Source organism: Typopeltis vanoorti, chromosome 3 (assembly GCF_054136105.1).
Source record: "Typopeltis vanoorti isolate ZY-2024b chromosome 3, IOZ_Tvanoo_1.0, whole genome shotgun sequence".
Taxonomy (NCBI): domain Eukaryota; kingdom Metazoa; phylum Arthropoda; class Arachnida; order Uropygi; family Thelyphonidae; genus Typopeltis; species Typopeltis vanoorti.
In genome coordinates this window covers 12409915-12428893 of record NC_143551.1, presented here as the reverse complement: position 1 = coordinate 12428893, position 18979 = coordinate 12409915, and the positions used below count along the sequence as shown (strand labels likewise).

Genomic DNA, 18979 nt, shown 5'->3' with positions numbered 1-18979 from the left:
TATGGGATGTTTCACTCATAAGAGGCCTCGAGTTATTGTTTATTACAGAGATAATATACAAACAAGATGATTGCAATTACAGGAGTACCGACACGAATAGAGACATGTTTAAATGCAACATGGCTCCAGCATGTCTCATGTGATGACATCGCATTGTGGCTGCCAACTTCTGACATTGAGTTCCCCACACACTGATAAGCTCAGTTCGTGGCCAGTCTCAGTGCAGTCAACATGTATAGGATTGAGTAGAAAGTGTTCTTGGTCAAATCATATTGGACTACAGATTCATTTGAGGTTACATGCTCGAATTTCAGAAAGAGGTTTAATTTTGCAGCACCATCAAAAAGTGTGATACAGAAGTTGGTGAAAAAACTGAAGACAACAGGCATGTTGGTGAATGTTCATGGGGGCTGCCGTCCCGCAATGACCGAGGAAACAGTGCAGGACGTACATAACAGGTTGCTTAACTCACCTAGCAAGTCCTTATGGCGACTATCCCAAGAAATTGGCTTGTCACCTTCAACTTGCCACAGAACAGCAAAAAAGGGAGCATTCACCTGTACAGAGCGCCTGTAGTGCAGAAACTGCAGTGGGCCGATTTTGCAAAAAGAATGTCATACAGCAATGGTTTCAAACCTTCGTGGCTGAAAATGATGACATCCTGGACATAACATTTTTCTCAGATGAAGGTTTCACCTGTCTGGGTAAGTCAATTTGCAGAATATGCGCTTGTGGACCAAAGCATCTGCTGCATGACCTTGAGATTGGAGTGTGGTGCACCATGTTGTGCAAGCGCATCATAGGGCCCATATTCTTTGAAAAGACAGTGGATACAGATGTGTATACTGTGAAATTACTAACACGTTTATTAATCAGTTCAACATGGCTACTTCCAAAAAGACCTGTCAAATATCCAAGAGGTCTAAGTCAGCTGTAACCAGCTTCTTCGAAGATCGCCTAAAAGATCTTTAGATCTCACTCACTCAGACTTCTTGTGGGGCATGTTGAAGGGAAAGGTCAATGCAAATAAACTATACACACTCCAGCAATTGAAAGCTAACATCACTGCTGCAACTGAAGACATCAGCCATGCTCAACTAATTGAGACATTCGCAAATATGGGGCATCTGCAAAAAGGAGGCGGCCACTTCTAGCAACTGTTATGATGCGATACGTTGGACATCTCTCAAGGTACGTACTATCGCAATTACATTTGCCAATCTTGTATATTATGTCTGTAATAAACAATAACTCGGGGCTCCTATGAGTGAAACACCCTGTATTTCCTAGGGGTATTACACCAGTTGAAAAGGTTTTGGAAAGACTTTAAAAACTGATGCATCCATTTCAACTTAAAAAATGTCATTTATAAGAAATCTGGCCTTGCATAACACTGAATTGATACTGACTACAGTAGCCTATGGTGTGAAACATGATGCCATAAGCCCAAATGTTTATTTAAAGAAAGCACTGTAGCCTTTCCATTATCTGTACCTGAATCAGAATAACTACCTTTCACTAACGAAGATATGGAAGAGTTATTAGTCACATATCATTAATTTATTTTTTAAATTTCTATTTTCCTCAGTTACTAATTCACATTGTTATAACATAATGCAGCTCTTAAAGTAATTCTTTTTTTTGTGTGTGTGTGTTCTGCTTTCTATTCAACTGCCTGATGCCACTGACGATGACTTGCAATTTTCATATTGAAATATTACTATTATTATTAAGAGATACTTCCAGGGAGTCAGACTCATGGAGGGAGGCCACATATTACCCACAGCAGCTGCTATACCTGTTTAATTCATTCACATACTACCTGCAATTATCATCTCCAATGGCAATGCATTCCAAACATGCAACACTGAGTGAAATAATCTAGCTCTCACCCACTTCTTGACATTCATTCTCAACTTTCAAGGATACCCTCTTGTCCTTTTCCCCCTCTCCATAGAATGAAAAATTCCATCTACTGATATCTTGTATGACCCTTCAGAAGTTTATAAGACTCAATTACATCACTAATTTCTCCAGTTTGCTAGTGCCTGCAGTCCATAAATTCTCAATTATTCTTCATAATCTGTATTCTACAATCTTGATATTTCAAACTCTTTTTTATACTCTCTCCACTGTATCAGAATCACCAAAGAAACCAGGAGACCACACCTGCAAACAATAATCCAAATGAGGGATTATCAACTTTCTAAAGAAGCAAAATGACTTGCTTATCTTTACATGTCTGGGTTTGTTTCAGAATTCCAATTATCCTCTAAGTTGTATTTGTAATCTTTGGTATATGACCATTGAACTTCAACTTATTTATTAAAACTCCAACATCCCTAGCCTAATCAGTTTCTTCTAGCATAATCCCACCAATACAATATGACACTGGATATCTTATTATTGTATGGGCACCTAGATGGAGTCCAAAGATTCATTGTGGAAGACAAACTAGCCACACAATCTATCATACCTCTTCTTGAACCAATTAACAGACAAAGCACTCAGATTCTGGCAACCCATTCCACTCATTCACAAGTCTCCAAATAAAAAATCTAGTCCTCACACCTCCACTACTAACTACATCTTTATTCAACTTTCAGATGACCTCTTGTTCTGGCCCCTCCAGCCAAATGCTGAAACATTTCCCCTGCATCTATCCTATAATATCCCTTAAAGCAACTTAAATGTTCCATCATATGAACTCTTTTTTCTCCTATCAACCAACTTCTGCAATCCACACACAAACACACACACGCCTTCAATCCTATCTTCATAGGGAATATTTCACAGACTACTCAACATCTTGGATGCTCGCGTCTGAATCTTCTTCACTGCTTCCTCATCCCCAAGAAACCAGATCTGAGCACAGTAATCCAGATGTGAACATATCAAGGTCTTATACAGTGTAAAATGGAATAACTTCATCTCTGTTTATTAGTGTGTTCTTCAATAGTCAAGTAATCTCATGAGTTACTTTAGCAACCTTAGCAATATGACCTCTGAACTTTAATTCTCTGTCTACCACCAACCCCTAAATCTCTAGCTTCATCTTCCTGGAGTATAGCTCCATTAATGTGGTACACAGCTTGTAATCTATTTTTCCCAAAATGCATAACTTTACATTTCTCCACATTAAAATGACATCCATTATCTTTTGCCCATACAGACAGCTTATTTATATCATCCCGAAAACTATCCCACATTGCCTTGATTAACTATTACTCTGCCTAATTTTGCATCCCTATTCCGGTCGTAAGCCGGGTAAAAGAGAAAGGTTGAGCGATGTAACGTGCATGATGTTACATTTACTAACATTGAACTGATAGAATTGTGAGCATGTCAAAATGGCTATCTTATTCAAATTATTCTGCAAGAACTATCAGCTGCATTTCTGATTACTCTGCCTATCTTTGCATCAACAGCAAATAGCTGTATGTCTCCTGTCAAATCCTTCCTGATGTCATTCATATAGTAACTGAATAATAATGGACCAAGGACTGATCCTTGTGGTACACCACTGGCCACCCTAAATCTTGCACTAACATCCCTCATATACCACTTTGATATCTGTCAAATATATATTTTTTTTTTATGTCAAGTCCATACACGAGAGGTTGGTTGATCAACCTATTAGTACTTTAGTACTGTATATGGGTAGTAGGTTGGGAAAGGAGGAACTTGTTTATTGATTTAAAATACTGTATATTATATTCCTTGGGAAATGCTAATATTTAACAATCTAATCGCATATAACAGTCTTCCATGCTGTATTCTAACTCTGCCATAGGTGGAGCTTATGCTCGTCTCTATGCTGGTATACTAAGCCAGGGTAAAAGAGGAAGGTTCAGCGATGAGCTAATCACCCATCCTCGTAAAAAATCCCTGATTACAGAAACCATGAGTAAAGCAAGAAATCCCTGAGATAGATGACTATTAACAGGATTTGAAGAGGAGCCAACATCTATGATTCAGGTGGGGACCAAGCCTTGTGGAACCTCACTTGTGGATGAGGTTGATCACTCACCCTAAAATTAAACTTAAAATCAGAACATGGAATGTTTGCACAATGTATCAAATTGGAAAAACTAGGCAGATAGTCAATGAGATGAGTAAATACGGTATTGATATTTGAGGAATTGCTGAAACAAGATGGACAGGCTTTGATGAGATAAGAACAACTGAAAAATACTGCATATTGTATTCTGGAGAATTCTGAAAGACATGAGAAAGGAGTTGCAGTGATTTTAAGCGAGAACGCAAGGAAAAGTTTGATGGAATGGAACCCAGTAAATAATCGAATAATTAAATCTAGATTTTTCTCCCAGTTCATGAAATTGACCATCATACAAGCATATGCATCCACAAATGATGCTGAAGAAATGGAGAAAGCCCAATTCTATGATCAACTCCATAAAGTGATTGATAAAGTACCTAAACACGACTTATTAATTTTGATGGGAGAATGAACACTAAAGTAGGAAACAGAAAGATGGAAGATGAATGTGGTATAGGAAACGAAGCGAGTGGTGAACAAAATGAAAATGGAGAACTTTACACATCGTTCTGTGAATTAAATGACCTCATCATAGGAAGTAGTATCTTCAAGCATAAGGAAATTCACAAAATCACATGGATCTCTGCTGATGGAAAAACAACAAAAAACCAGATCAATCATATTGCTATATGTACTACTTTCAACAGGCCATTAGAAGATGTAAGGGTCAAAAGAGGAGCTGATGTAGCTTCAGACCATTCTCTGCTAACTGCAGTAGTTAAATCAAAGCTAGCAAGAAATTCAAAACTAAGAAATAAGAAAATTAAATATAACATTGATAAACTGAAGGGAAAAGAAAACAAAAAAGAAATTGACCAATAAACCGAAGAACAGATTCTCAGTTTTGGAAGAATCAAATGAAAATGAAGAAGGAAATAAGATCGAAGCCAACTGGGAAAAGGGTAAAGAAGCCTTTAACGAAACTGCAGAAGATATTTCAAGAGTGGCAAGTGGGAAGTCGAACAAAGAATGGATTACAGGAAATAAATTAAAACTAATTGAAGAAAGGAAGAAGATAAAAGAGAAAATAAATAACTCCAAGAATATCAGAAGCACTCCCCCAGAAATGACAAGAGAAACTACTATCAGCTGTTTGCTGAAAATGCTCAGTGTTAATGATACCGGAAATCTTGGAGAAGGTCATAAAATTATAAGGCAACTTGGAGGAACCTACCAGAAGAATGTGGGATTAAAGATAAAAACAGTCAATTACTAACTCAAGAGCAAAAAGTCCAACAAAGATGGAAAGAGTACTTTGAAGAATTATTAAATATTAAATATGATTCTATAAATCCAAATATTGAGTCCCCTTTTGAAGAGATACTAAATGAATTCGAATTTGATGTAAACACGGGAGAAATCACAGTGCAAAAATCATGGAAGCAATCAAGATCCAAAAAAATAGAAAGGCAAGTGAAAATGATAACATTAGTGCTGAACTGCTAAAAACATCAACTACACTGTATGAACTGTTTAATTTCATATGGGCATCTGAGAAGGTTCTTGAGTGCCTGGAAAGAATCACAAATAGTCAAAAAGTGATCTTACAGACTGGACCAACTAGAGAGAAATCAGCCTATTGTCAGTACCATCACTAAAATAATAATAAATAGAATAAAAAACAGCACTGCGAAAATAGTGAGAATAGAACAAGCAGGTTTTAAAAATGGAAGAAGCAGACTGAATCAAATTTTTATTCTCAGAAATACAATTGAATAGAGTGTTGAACTAAATTCAATTACATATATATCTCAATTTTATTGATTTTGCCAAAGCATTCGACAGCTTAGACAGAGAATGTTTATGGAAAAATCCTGAAAATTTATGGATTCCCTGACAAAATAATAAATATCATAAAAGATTTGTATGATGGAAGTAAAGGACAAATTCTATTAAATGGAACAATTTCTGAAAGTTTTGACATCAAAACTGGTGTTAAAGCATGGCTGTGTCATGTCTGGAACACTTTTCATCATTGTCATAGATTGGATAATGCGGCATACCCTGAAAACTGTAATAAGATGGAACATTGACACCACATCAGAAGATTTGGACTATGCTGACGACATTGTACTACTATCATTTAAATTTGAAGACATGAAAATTAAGTCAGCAAAGAGGAAACTGCTAAACAAACAGGCCAATGAGAAGAAAACCAAAATATTAAAAATCAACAATAATAAGAATGACCCAATCCTTATAAATGGAAATCAAGTAGTAGTGACAAACACCTTTCCCTCGGAGCAGCTGTCAAGGTGAAAGGTGGTACCAACGAGGACACTGCAATAAGAATAAAAAAAATCTTGCTACGCATTTAAAACTTTACAGAAAATTTAGAAATCATTCAAAACTTAATGGTGTAAATTTTTAATTCAACTTTTAAATCTGTACTACTTTATGGAAGTGGAAATTAACTAAGCAAGAAAATAAAATTGATGCCTTCCAAACAAAATGTCTTCGCAGAATTCTCAAAATTTATTGGCCAAATAAAATCTCAAATATTGAAATATACAACAAAACAAAAACCAAACCCATTACAATAGAGTTAAAGAAATGTAGATGGACATGAATAGGCCATGTATTGAGAATGCCAACATCAGAACCCACAAGAACAGCATTGACATGAGCACCTGATGATAAAAGGAAGAACCAAAATGACAATGCACTGGATGGTAATTGAAGAACAAAACAAACTAGGATGGTCAAGCAGGGGGAGCAGAAGAGAAGCAGCACCAAAGAGGATGGCACACTAAACTCGTCTCATGCACCTTATAGGTATAAAGAGCAATAAGTTAAGCATGCTGTATTCTGTCAAGTCTCAGCAAAGTCCAAAAAGTATCATGGTATATCCATTCCCTTTGTCTGATTCAACCATAATATTATTATAGAATGTGAGCAAGTTGCTCAAAACTGTTCAAAACCCATGCTGTTCACTGCAAAGAGTAGATTCTCTCTCAACTTATTCCTGTATGCGAGCCCCGACTTTTCCAAAATGTTTATCCTCACTCAAAAGATACCGATTGGTAGATAAGAGTACAGAATTATTTTTGGGCTGTCTTTAGTTTGCAAAGCCAGTTTCTTTGAATATTCAGATTTTACTTTCTGTATAACATTTATAACTCTTCTAGTCTATGCCTTATAATTTTCATAACTGGCATCATCCTTATGCACACAGTGTTCCTTCCACATCATCTTTTTCTTATAAATCTCTTGCTTAGTAAGATTACACATCCATTTCACTCCTACCCTATTTATTCTTCGAACTCTAGGGACACATTCTGATATTGCTCATTTAAGCTTTTTTTTTAATGCATCCTAAGCACTGTTGATATCCTTCCCATCCAACAACTGATATAGTAAAAAAACCCAGCATACTTCAATTTCCTGCTTTGTAGTTCAGCATGTCACTTTTTCTGAATGGAATATTCATAAACTTAGACACTTCCCAAGTCAGTACTGCATGATCACTGTGACCAACTGGAGGCAGAACTTTAGCACCCCTTCTGAGACAATCAGATCTAACTCTTTGAGACCTAGAGCTCTTTCTGTCACATGCTGCTTGAAGATCTCTCGCAACAACTCAACAAATCCAGAATTGATCCTCATGAGATTTCAATGCTGCCCAATCAGTGTTCAGATAATTAAAGTCCTCCATTACGATTACTTTTATTGTACCTATCTTTATTTGGTAATGCATTTCTTCATCACTAGCAACCAATCCACTAGGATCTATAACAACACTCCCCTATAAATTTTTATCTTGGTAGACCACCTCATACCAGATGGCTTCAAGCTCACTGCCACACAAAAAACTTACTGGTATTGCAGTCATAGGTCTTCACTAACTGGATTTATGTCATCTAATATCATTAGCAGCACACAACCCTCCTCCCCAACCTGTCTATCCTTCCTAAAAATACAGTGCCCTTTACACTCGATAGCAGTTGGTATGTCTACCTCTGATAGCCAAGTTCCTCCGATATCTGCAATACCAATGTATTCACCAAGGCAAAACTCCATTGCTTTGTTTCTTATACCACTCCTTACACCCATGTACAGACAATAAGATACATGTTTTTTTCTTCTGTACACTTCTCTGTAGTTTCCATGACACAGTTGGACATGCTTGCACATGTCCTGATAAGTCTGAACACAAAATTATTCGCTCCTTGTAACCATGATAATGCACATGCCCATCATTAACACGTTACATAACATTGTTACTCTCACACAAACACAAATTCTTACCATTCCTCCCATCATAATCTAGTTTCCTTGACTCTTAGATCTCATACCAATTAATTTTTTTTAACACTCCTGATATCAAATGCATTCAAGTGTAGGCAGTTCCTCTTATACATAGCCTTTATATATATTATTAATTCTATTCTTTGTGTTATGCTAATTTATGAAAGAAGAAGAAAAAAATTCTAGAGCCAAGTCAAGATAGCACTGCAACATTTGTACGATGATCTCATGAGTGGATGCATTTTTATGAAACAATCACCAGCCTGAATGTTCCAAATCTGTCTACACATGCTTAATTCACTCCAATATGTGTTTCAATACTCAATCTTTCAATTCCTTACAAATCATCTCTGTGACACACATGTAATAAGAATGGTTCTGATATGCAATTTTTTTTAGCTTGTGGATTTACCAGCACTTTGCCATCTAACCTCTTCGGTTTCAGGATCACGCTGGGAGCATCACCTCCATCCATCGCTGTAATCATGTTTAGGAAACCAGGTTCATTATCAGCTGTATGAACTAAACCTCTGCAAGCATCTGAGTTTTTCCGTTTTTTCTCAATACACAAAGAGTGTGGAACAAACTCCTTGTCAATTCCCCACCCTAAGTCTGTATTAATAATGGAGTGTACTGATTCCTTATTCACATTTAACTCACTTCTTGCTGGCATATTCAGCTGGCAGTTGCATGCTAGAAAATTGTGCACTCTACCCTGTAGTTTAGGGATGCTGGTAATTTTTAATTTCTCACCTCTATGACTGTTCTCAATCTTGTCCCTACTCAAAAAAGGTTGATTGAAATGTCTGAGCCTGGGAAAGTGCCTTTTCTTTATAAGCTGTTCATAATATTTCACTTGTTATACTAGGACTTTCCCAGCTTTATACAAAACATGATACTAATCCATTGTTCCATTTCTTCATTTCTGAGAAAGACAGATGCAATGCACAAAAATGCTGCTAGAAAAGGGAGAACAACTTAAGGGCAACTGGTTTACATTGGTAGGATGGCCAAGGTTGCATTTCTGTGCTTCTCCACCACCCTCTCTAGGATGGATAGTCATACTAGATTTCACCCCCCCCCTTTTTTTATCTTCTACACACATGCACAAAATACAGGTCAATTATATATATATATATATATATATTTTTTTTTTTTTTTGTAACTTATATAATTTAATGTATATTGAGATGATACGTACAAACTACAACCCCAAAATTGCAATCATAAAGTTATTTTTTTTAGCAGGTTATAAAAGTTTTTTTATACATGACAAGAAGTTATATTCTTAGTTTATCCTTTATCCAAGTGTAAGCAAACAAAGTTTGCATGTGAAGTACTTTCACTAAGCTACTTGTCTATAGAGTGGCGAATGACTTCACAATGTCTTAGCCATTGTGAAGTCGTCCCATAATGCAAAGCACACGTCCTTTTGGGTGTACATAGGTTGGTTTCAACCTTTATTGAGGTCTCATCAGTGGGAGCCAGACCCAGAATTGATACTAAGGTTGACTTCTGCATTACCTCAACCTTGGTATCACTTCTGGGCCTAGCTTAGTTGTGAAGATACTTCACATGCAAATTTGTTTGCTTGCACTTGATAAAAGATAAACAAGAATATAACTTCTTGGGATCTTTAATTTAAAACCAAACGAAAAAGCTTTCAACGACTTGCTTTTTTTTTATTTTTTTAAAATAAGTTTTTAGAATACTTTATTATTAGTCAGTATAATGTAAAATTTTAAATGGTTGTTGCTTAACTGTTTCTGCAGCTATTGTGACTAAAGCATATAGTACTAGTTTGAAAATGGAGGCATGGCTTGAACACAGAACTGTCTTATATTAAGAAATACTGTAACAAAACAACACTTGCACTTGAATTCAAGGGGCTGAATCTTTCTACTTCTCCCCATTGTATGATTGCATTGAACCTTTTCATTATTCTTCTTTGTTTTCATATTCTCTGCCATGCTCCTAAGTCTTAATTTCCTATTCTCAGGATCACTGGGATTCCTTGATAATATGTCTAACTACCATTTATTGTGTGTAGATTCTCCTCCTTGCTTGGTTACAAAGAAACTATACTAGACAAGAAATTGTATTTATGTTTTAATCCTTTACCCAGTGTGAACAAAATTTGTTGAGGAAGTATCTTCCCAACTAGACTACTTGTGTATGAAGGCAGACTTTAGATCAACCCCTAGCATCTTGAGAGCATAGCACTCTTCTTTTTGGACCTATTACATAAAACATTCAAGGGCTCATCATGGGAGGTTTCTTCAATTATTCTACTACATAATCAACTCACATTATGCTATTTATCATCCACTAATAGTATTTTTGGTTGTTAACTGCATTGCTGGCCAATCTGCAATATGAAGGTTTTTGGGAGGAACAACAACCCTTCCTTCTCCCTCTATAAGAGATAGCCTCACTCACCTTTGAAGTCTACAAAGATTTCTCTCATAATGAGGAAGCTCAGGTATTTTCCAATCAAAGGACACACTGTCCTACAATTCTTCCCAACTGTGCTACAGAGGTATATATTGCTATGCATTAACCCAGACCAGTTTCAACCTTTGAGATCTTATCAGTGAGAGTTAGACCCATGGAGATACTTAATGGTGAATCACCATATTAAATACTCTGGATTAGAGATAGCTGTGGAAAACACATCATGAAAATTATGGAAACCACTATCGTGCTAGAGTAAAACTTCAATTTAATATAAACCGAAATAAACACTCAACATTTCAACCCTCACATTAAGGTCATCATCTGGAGTATACACACACACACACACACACACACACACACACACACAAAGAAACAAGCTGCATTACAACCTACATGGCATGCCAAAGTTACTGACCAACCATTACAACTATTATGGTGGGAAAAAAAACAAAACAACTTACTACATCAAAGCTAGAGTCCTATTATTATTATTATTATCTATTAGGTTACAAAATTAAATTAAGTGGGAGAGCAACATGTTTATAAAAAGGAAAAAAATAATAAATAATAAATAAAAATAAGATTAATTATATAAGTAAACAAATTACAACCAACTGGCATGGATAGTGGCCAATAAAAGCTGAAAAACTGCTTCGAGTCCTAAAGTCACTGTTGCTGGAAATTAACCCTCTCATGCTCAACATATGAGGACACATAAAAATTATGTCCACATCTGAGGACATCATTTTTAACATTTATAGGGCACAAATTTAGCAAAATGAATCAATTCATGATAATACTGTAAGATTAAATGGTCCTGTATCATCGGTAATTTTTTTTTATTATAAATAAATATAAAAATTCATGCATGAGAGGGTTAAGTGAGCTAAATGTGTGCCGTTCAAATTTTTGGGATTTTTATGCCACCATTATAATAAATTTAGTTTAATCCTTTATCCAAGTGTGAGCAAACAAAGTTTACACCTGAAAGTATCTTCAGGACTGGGGTAAGGTGGTACAACACCAGGAAACTCATTGCAAAGGTGGAGCAAGCTAACATCACTACCTCAGTATCTCCCATAATGCAAAACATCTCCTTGCAGATATGTATAATGTTATGCATTAAGGAGCCACTACCCAGACTAGTTTCGACCTTTATTGAGATCTCTTCAGTGGGAGCAAGGCACAAGTGGAGATACCATGCAGAAGCATTAGCAAGATCATCTCCACCTATAGGAGTTGCCAAATGGTGTGCCACCTTTTTTTATTCAATTACTCTGGATTTAGAGAAAGATGTTGAAAGTTTATTTTTCACTTGGTTAGACTATAATAAATTTAGTTTAATCCTTTATCTCCAAGTGTGAGCAAACAAAGTTTGCACCTGAAAGTATCTTCAGGACTGGGGTAAGGTAGTACAACACCAGGCAACTCGTTGCAAAGGTGGAGCAAGCTAACATCACTCCAATCTCAGTTCCATAATGAAAAACATTGTCTTGCGGATATGTGTAATGTTATGCTTTAAGGGAAGGGCCATTACCCAGACTAGTTTCAACCTTTATTGAGGTCTCTTCAGTGGGAGCCAGGCTCAAGCGGTGATACCAGGCAGAAGCATTAGCAAGGTCATCTCCACATATAGGCTCCCACTGAAGAGACCTCAATAAAGGTCGAAACTAGCCTGGGTAGTGGCCCTTCCCTTAATGCATAACATTATACATATCCGCAAGGAGATGTGTTTTGCATTATGCAAGATACTGAGATAGTAGTGATGTTAGCTTCCTTCACCTTTGCAACGAGTTCCCCAATGTTGTACCACCTTACCCCAGTCCTGAAGATACTTTTAGGCGCAAACTTTGTTTGCTCACACTTGGATAAAGGATTAAACTAAATTTATTATAGTCTAACCAAGTTAAAAAATAAACTTTCAACATCTTTCTCTAAATCCAGAATAATTTAATAAAAAGGGCATACTGTTTGGCAACTCCTATACATGGAGATAACCTTGCTAATGTCTGCCTGGTATCTCCACTTGGGCCTGGCTAACACTGAAGAGACCTCAATAAAGGTCAAAACTAGTCTGGGTAGTGGCCCTTCCCTTATTGCATAACATTATCCGCAAGGAGATGTGTTTTGAATTATGGAAGATACTGAGATAGTAGTGATGTTAGCTTGCTCCACCTTTGCAACGAGTTGCCCGGTGTTGTACCACCATACCCCAGTCCCGAAGATACTTTCAGGCACAAACTTTGTTTGCTCACACTTGGATAAAGGATTAAACTAAATTTATTATAGTCTAACCAAGTGAAAAATAAACTTTCAACATCTTTCTCTAAATTCAGAGTAATTTAATAAAAAGGTTGGAACACCATTTGGCAACTCCTATAGGTGGAGATGACTTTGCTAATGCTTCTGCCTGGTATCTCCACTTGGGCCTGGCTCCCACTGAAGAGACGTCAATAAAGGTCGAAACTAGTCTGGGTAGTGGCCCTTCCCTTAATGCATCACATTGTACATATCTGCAAGGAGATGTATTTTGCATTATGGGAGATACTGAGATAGTAGTGATGTTAGCTTGCTCCACCTTTGCACGAGTTGCACCACCTTACCCTAGTCCTGAAGATACTTTCAGGAACAAACTTTGTTTGCTCACACTTGGATAAAGGATTAAACTAAATTTATTATAGTCTAACCAAGTGAAAAATAAACTTTTAATATGACACCATTATTGTTAAGATTAGGGTGGTTAATAATCTTAACAATAATGATGGCATAAAAATCCCAAAAATTTGGATGGCACACATTCAGCCCATTTAATTTCCAGCAACCCTGAATTTAGGACCAAGCAATTTTTCAGCTTTTATTTGCTACTATCCATACCAGTTGTTTGTAATTTATACATGGGTGGTCTAATACGGTCTTGGCCCTAACAATGAAAAAAATGAATTTATAATTTCAAAATTATTTTTATTTTTCAACATAATCTCCCTGGACTAATACATTTATTCCAGTGATGCTCCAGCACTATTATCCCATCCCTGTAGTGGTTCTCAGTAAGATCTGCAAAATACCCCTCTACAGCTGCAATCACTTCCTGATTCGAAAAAAAAAAAAAATGCTCACCACAAAGGAAGAGTTTTGGGAAGAGACAGAAGTCAGAGGGAGCCAAATCTCAGGAATAAGGTAGGTGTTCCAAAAATTCATAGTGCAGATCCCTTAATTTTCCCATTGATTAAACACCTCTGTAGGCAAGTGCACTGTCCTGATGAAAGATGATTTTTTCTTCTTCTGCAAAGCAGGTCTTTTCTCACGAATTTTTTCGTCTTGTCTAGTTAAAAGATTGGAATAATATTACCCAGTTATTGTTTTACCCTTTTCAAGATAATTAATAAACAAAATGTCTTTAGCATCCCAAAACACCGATGCCATGACCTTTCCTGCTGATGGAAATGACTGTCTTCTTTGGCGCTGAACAACCGGTTTCTGTCCACTGTTTTGACTGCTGTTTGGATTCTGGTCTGTAATGGTGAATTCAAGTCTCATCCATAGTAATAAATTGATGCACAAAATCAGTTTTATTCTTGTTAAAATGCTCCAAGCACTGTTCAGAGATTTTCATGTGAGTGCATTTTTGATCTTCTGTGAGCAAGCGCAGCACCCATCTTGCACAAAGCTTTTTCATATGCAATTCATGCAAAACATATCCTACATGTTCTTTTGAAATTCCTATAGTCTCAGCAATTTCATGCACTTTGACTCGCCAGTCATCCTACACTTGATCAATGATATCTGGTGATGTTACACTTTTTGGATGTCCTTCATGTGGATCATCTTCAAGGCTGTTTCAGCCATGTTTTTAAACTCGGGAACCCAATTCTTAATTGTCGAAAACGAAGGAGAAGAGTGCCCATAAACTTTTATGTACTTCAAATGAATTTCTTTCGGATAAACTTTCTTTTACAAAGAATTTTATAACCACACAATACTCAATTTTACCCATTTCAAGGGATACAGACAACACTTTTGCTTCAGACAACTGTATAAAACAAACTACTTGATAGAATGACTTGCAATTTCACATGGATGCTTATGACACATGTATCAAGTTAGGAAAAAAAAATCTTGCTGATAGTGTTGCCATCTACGGTCGAGGCCAAGAACTTTTCAGACCACCCGTGTATGTACTTATATAATTAATCTTTTATTTATTATTTTTTTTCCTTTTTGTAAAAGTGTTGCTCTCCAGCTTAATTTAATTTTGTAACCTAACAGATAATAATGATAATAGGATTCTGGCTTTGATATAAGGTTTTTTTTTTCACAAGAGGTCAGGCCAATACTTGTAATGGTTGGTCAGTAACTTTAGCATGCCATGTAGATTGTAGTGCAGCTTGTTTCTTTGTATATATATGTATACTCCAGATGATCACCTTAATGTGAAGGTTGAAATGTCGAGTGTTTATCTTAGTTTATATTAAACTAAAGTTTTACTCTATCATGGTAGTTGTTTCCATAATTTTCATGATGTATTCTGATCACTGTGCAAACATGAAGGAAAGGATAGTTGTGGAAAGTTTTTTTTTAAAACCTGTAAATTAAATTATATTCTTGTTTAATCTTTTATCCAAAGGTGAACAAAGTTTGCTCTCAGACTTAAGTGCAAGCAAACACCATATTAATATGGTATATCACCTTATTTCAGAACATAAAAAAATCCAGACTTCACAAATTGGAGACTGTAAAATACAGCAAATAAATGATTGCATCCAAAAATAGAAGGCTGAATGGAATAATCATATAAAAAGAATGCAGGATAAGAGATGGGCAAAAAAAGTAAACTGAATACAAAGGGAAAAAAAAGAGAACAGAATGATCTTTGAAAATCGAAACCACTACACGCATTTGTGCTTAATAGTGAAAAGAAGAAGAATCAGATTTTCCTAAACATAGCTCTAGTTCTAAGAACTTCTGGATGCCGTGGGATGAAGACAATTAAGTGGTTTCGCTTAAAAGAGGAGAGTGTGAGGAATCGTTTGAGGGAGAGGGTGTTAGAGAGGATTTCGGATGGACTGGAAAGTGTACAGGATTGGTGGAAAAATAATTCAAAAGTAATCCTGAGCTGTGCAATCGAGGTGCTTGGTGAGACATCTAGAAAGATTAGAGAGCAGAAGGAGGGTTGGTGGTGGAATAATGATGTACAAGTGGCAGTGACAGCTAAGAGGAAGGCAAAACAGAAGCGGCATGAGTCAAGAGTGGAAGAGGACAGAGAGGTGTACAAAGAAAGAAAGCAAGAAGCCAAGAGAGTTGTGGCACAGGCGAAGGCCATGGCATATCAAGATCTGTATGATCAATTAGAAACAAAGGAAGGACAGAGAAAAATTTACCAACTAGCGAAATGTAGAAATAAAGCAGCAAAGGACATCTCACATGTGAGGCAGATCAAAGATGCTGAAGGAAGAGTATTATGGAAGGATGTGGACATAAGAAACAGATGGAAAATATACTTTGAGGGACTTTTGAATGAGGAAAATGCAAGGACTCTCAGAGGAGATGGGCAGCCTTCTGAGGGGATGGTGCAGAACATCAGTAGAGTGGACGTGACGGAGGCCATGAAGAGGATGAGGAATGGAAAATCGGTGGGCCCCGACAGAATTCCAGTGGAGGCATGGAAGGCACTGGGGGAAGAGGGAATTTACCTGCTGTGGGACCTGTTCATGAAAGTTTGCCAACAGGAAAATATACCCGAGGAATGGAGGGAGAGTAATCTTGTCCCCATCTACAAGGGTAAAGGGGATGCACAAGACTGTAAAAATTACAGAGGAATAAGGTTGATGTCCCACACAATGAAGATCCTAGAAAGTGTTCTTGATGGTAGATTGAGGAAGGAGGTGGAGATTGCAAAGGAACAATTTGGCTTCATGCCTGGCAGATCAACAACAGATGCTATCTTTGGGTTATGGCAGATGATGGAAAAATATCGAGAGAAACAAAAGGGAGCTACATCTGGTCTTTATTGATCTGGAGAAAGCATATGATAGAGTGCCAAGGCAAGAAGTCTGGAGGTGTCTGAGGGAGAAGAAGGTTCCGGAGAAATATGTCAGGTTGGTGCGGGAAACGTACAGAGATGTGAAGACAAGTGTTCAGACCTGTTTGGGACAGACAAAGTTTTCAAGTAACAGTTGGCTTGCATCAAGGGTCAGCATTAAGTCCGTTTCTGTTTAATATTGTGATGGAGGTGGTAACAGAGGAGGTGAAAGAAGATGCACCTTGGACAATGTTGTATGCAGATGACATCTTGTTGTGTGTCGATTAAAGAGAAGAAGCGGGAACTAAACTGGAAAGATGGAGAAAAGTACTGGGAGAGAGAGGTATGAGACTGAGCAGAAGTAAGACAGAGTATGTGTGTTGCGCAGTGGGCGGCGGCCAGGAGACAGATCCGGAGCTGGAAGGAAATGTCATCAGGAAGGTGAGAGACTTTAGATACTTAGGTTCAACAGTGGAAGAAGATGGAGGAGCTGAGAAGGAAGTGGGATGCAGGATACAAGCGGGTGGGAGGAACTGGAGGGAGATGGCTGGAGTGTTTATGCGATAAGAGGGTGCCGATCAATCTGAAAGGCAAAATTTATAGGACAGTAGTGAGGCCAGCTATGACATATGCTATAGAAACTGTGGCCCTGAGGAAAAATAATATCAGTTGGATGGAAGTAGCAGAGATGAGAATGCTAGGTGGATGTGCGGTGTGACCAGAAAGGATCGTCTGAGAAATGACTATGTCAGGGGAACAGTGAAAGTTACGAACTTAGGAGAGAAAATACAGGAGGCAAGGTTGAGATGGTTTGGTCATGTGATGAGGAGGGAGGACAAATATGTGGGAAGAAGGATCATGCAGATGGATGTGCAAGGAAGGCGGAAGCGTGGGCGGCCAAAGAAGAGATGGAGGGAGCTGGTAGAAGAGGACTTGATGATGAAGAACTTGGATGTGGTGACAGCCCAAGACAGGAAGGTGTGGAGGAGACTCGTTACAAACAGTGATCCCACTTAAGTGGGAGAAGCTGCAGAAGAAGAAGATAGCTCTAGCTCCCATGTTAATAAGAGTCAATGAACATCAAAACCATTCTGGGTAGTGAACCTTCCCATAATGTATAACAATATACATATCCAATAAGAAGTGTGGTGCATCATGGGGTTTCTAGAAAAATTTGCCCTCCTAAGACATTTTGCATTAATTTTTGTAAATAATTAATGGATGAAAAGGGTATTATAAAATCATGAAAAAGGCAAATCTTTATTAAGACGAATGTCAGTGATACATAACATAATTAAATCATTTAAAAATTGTACAAATTAAAAGAGATGCTGCATAAATAATTAACTTTTTTGCTGCAGATCGTCAATTCAACAAATCCATCAGTAACATCAGTGGGAGGACTAGGGGCCATGAATGGAAGCTGGGCAAGAGCATGGTTGACAAGGGTGTTAGAGCTAGTTTTTTACTTGGAGAGTAGTGAATGAGTGGAATAAGCTTCCAGAGTCTGTTGTGGGTGCTATGACCGTGAATGAGTTCAAGGCAAGGTATGATAGATACTGTGTGAATGTCGAATAGTTGTTCTTGACATGATGTTAGGGCCTCCCTCGATTGTTTCGACTCCATGGAGTTGCCCGGAACAATAATAACAACAACATTGCTCACTGGAAGAAATTCTAATACTGTGAGGCATTTAATTTTTGTGTAAAATTCAGCATCTGTTTGATAGCATAACTTCAAACCAACGGCAACAAGTTTGCAATAAAGATTTTGGCCATATGAAATAAATAACCTGTTATAGTTGTTGATGTAAATATGTTAGAAAAAGTGTTGAGTTGCTTTCCCAAAGTCAACCATTAATGTTTCTGGATCTAATGATGAACATAAGCCCTTTAAGGCACTGAATAATCTGCTGTAAGTTGATTCTGATTTGCCAGGAAGCAAAGCAAAAAGCCACCATGGAATCCTTAGGGATGATCTCATGCCACTCCCAAGCCTGGATAAAGGAGGAGGATTGGTCAAATGAGTGTCGATGCTCTTATCGTAAAGAAAAAACATGATTGTTATTTCATATCTATATGATCAACAGCTACAACAAGCTTTTCGGACATCGCCCCGGATCAACAGGGTCCACGATACTAATTGGGCGATTGGATCAAAAAGTGGGATACTGAAAAGAAACAGAAAAAATTGAA

The 18979-nt window shown here is 37.3% G+C and overlaps 1 protein-coding gene across 3 annotated transcripts in view; it reads right to left on the bottom strand.

Annotated features, from left to right (window-relative positions):
• Window positions 1-18979, bottom strand: part of Rab40 (RAS oncogene family member Rab40) — a 166234-nt gene that overhangs the window by 109899 nt on the left and 37356 nt on the right. The gene's annotated exons all lie outside the window — the stretch shown is intronic.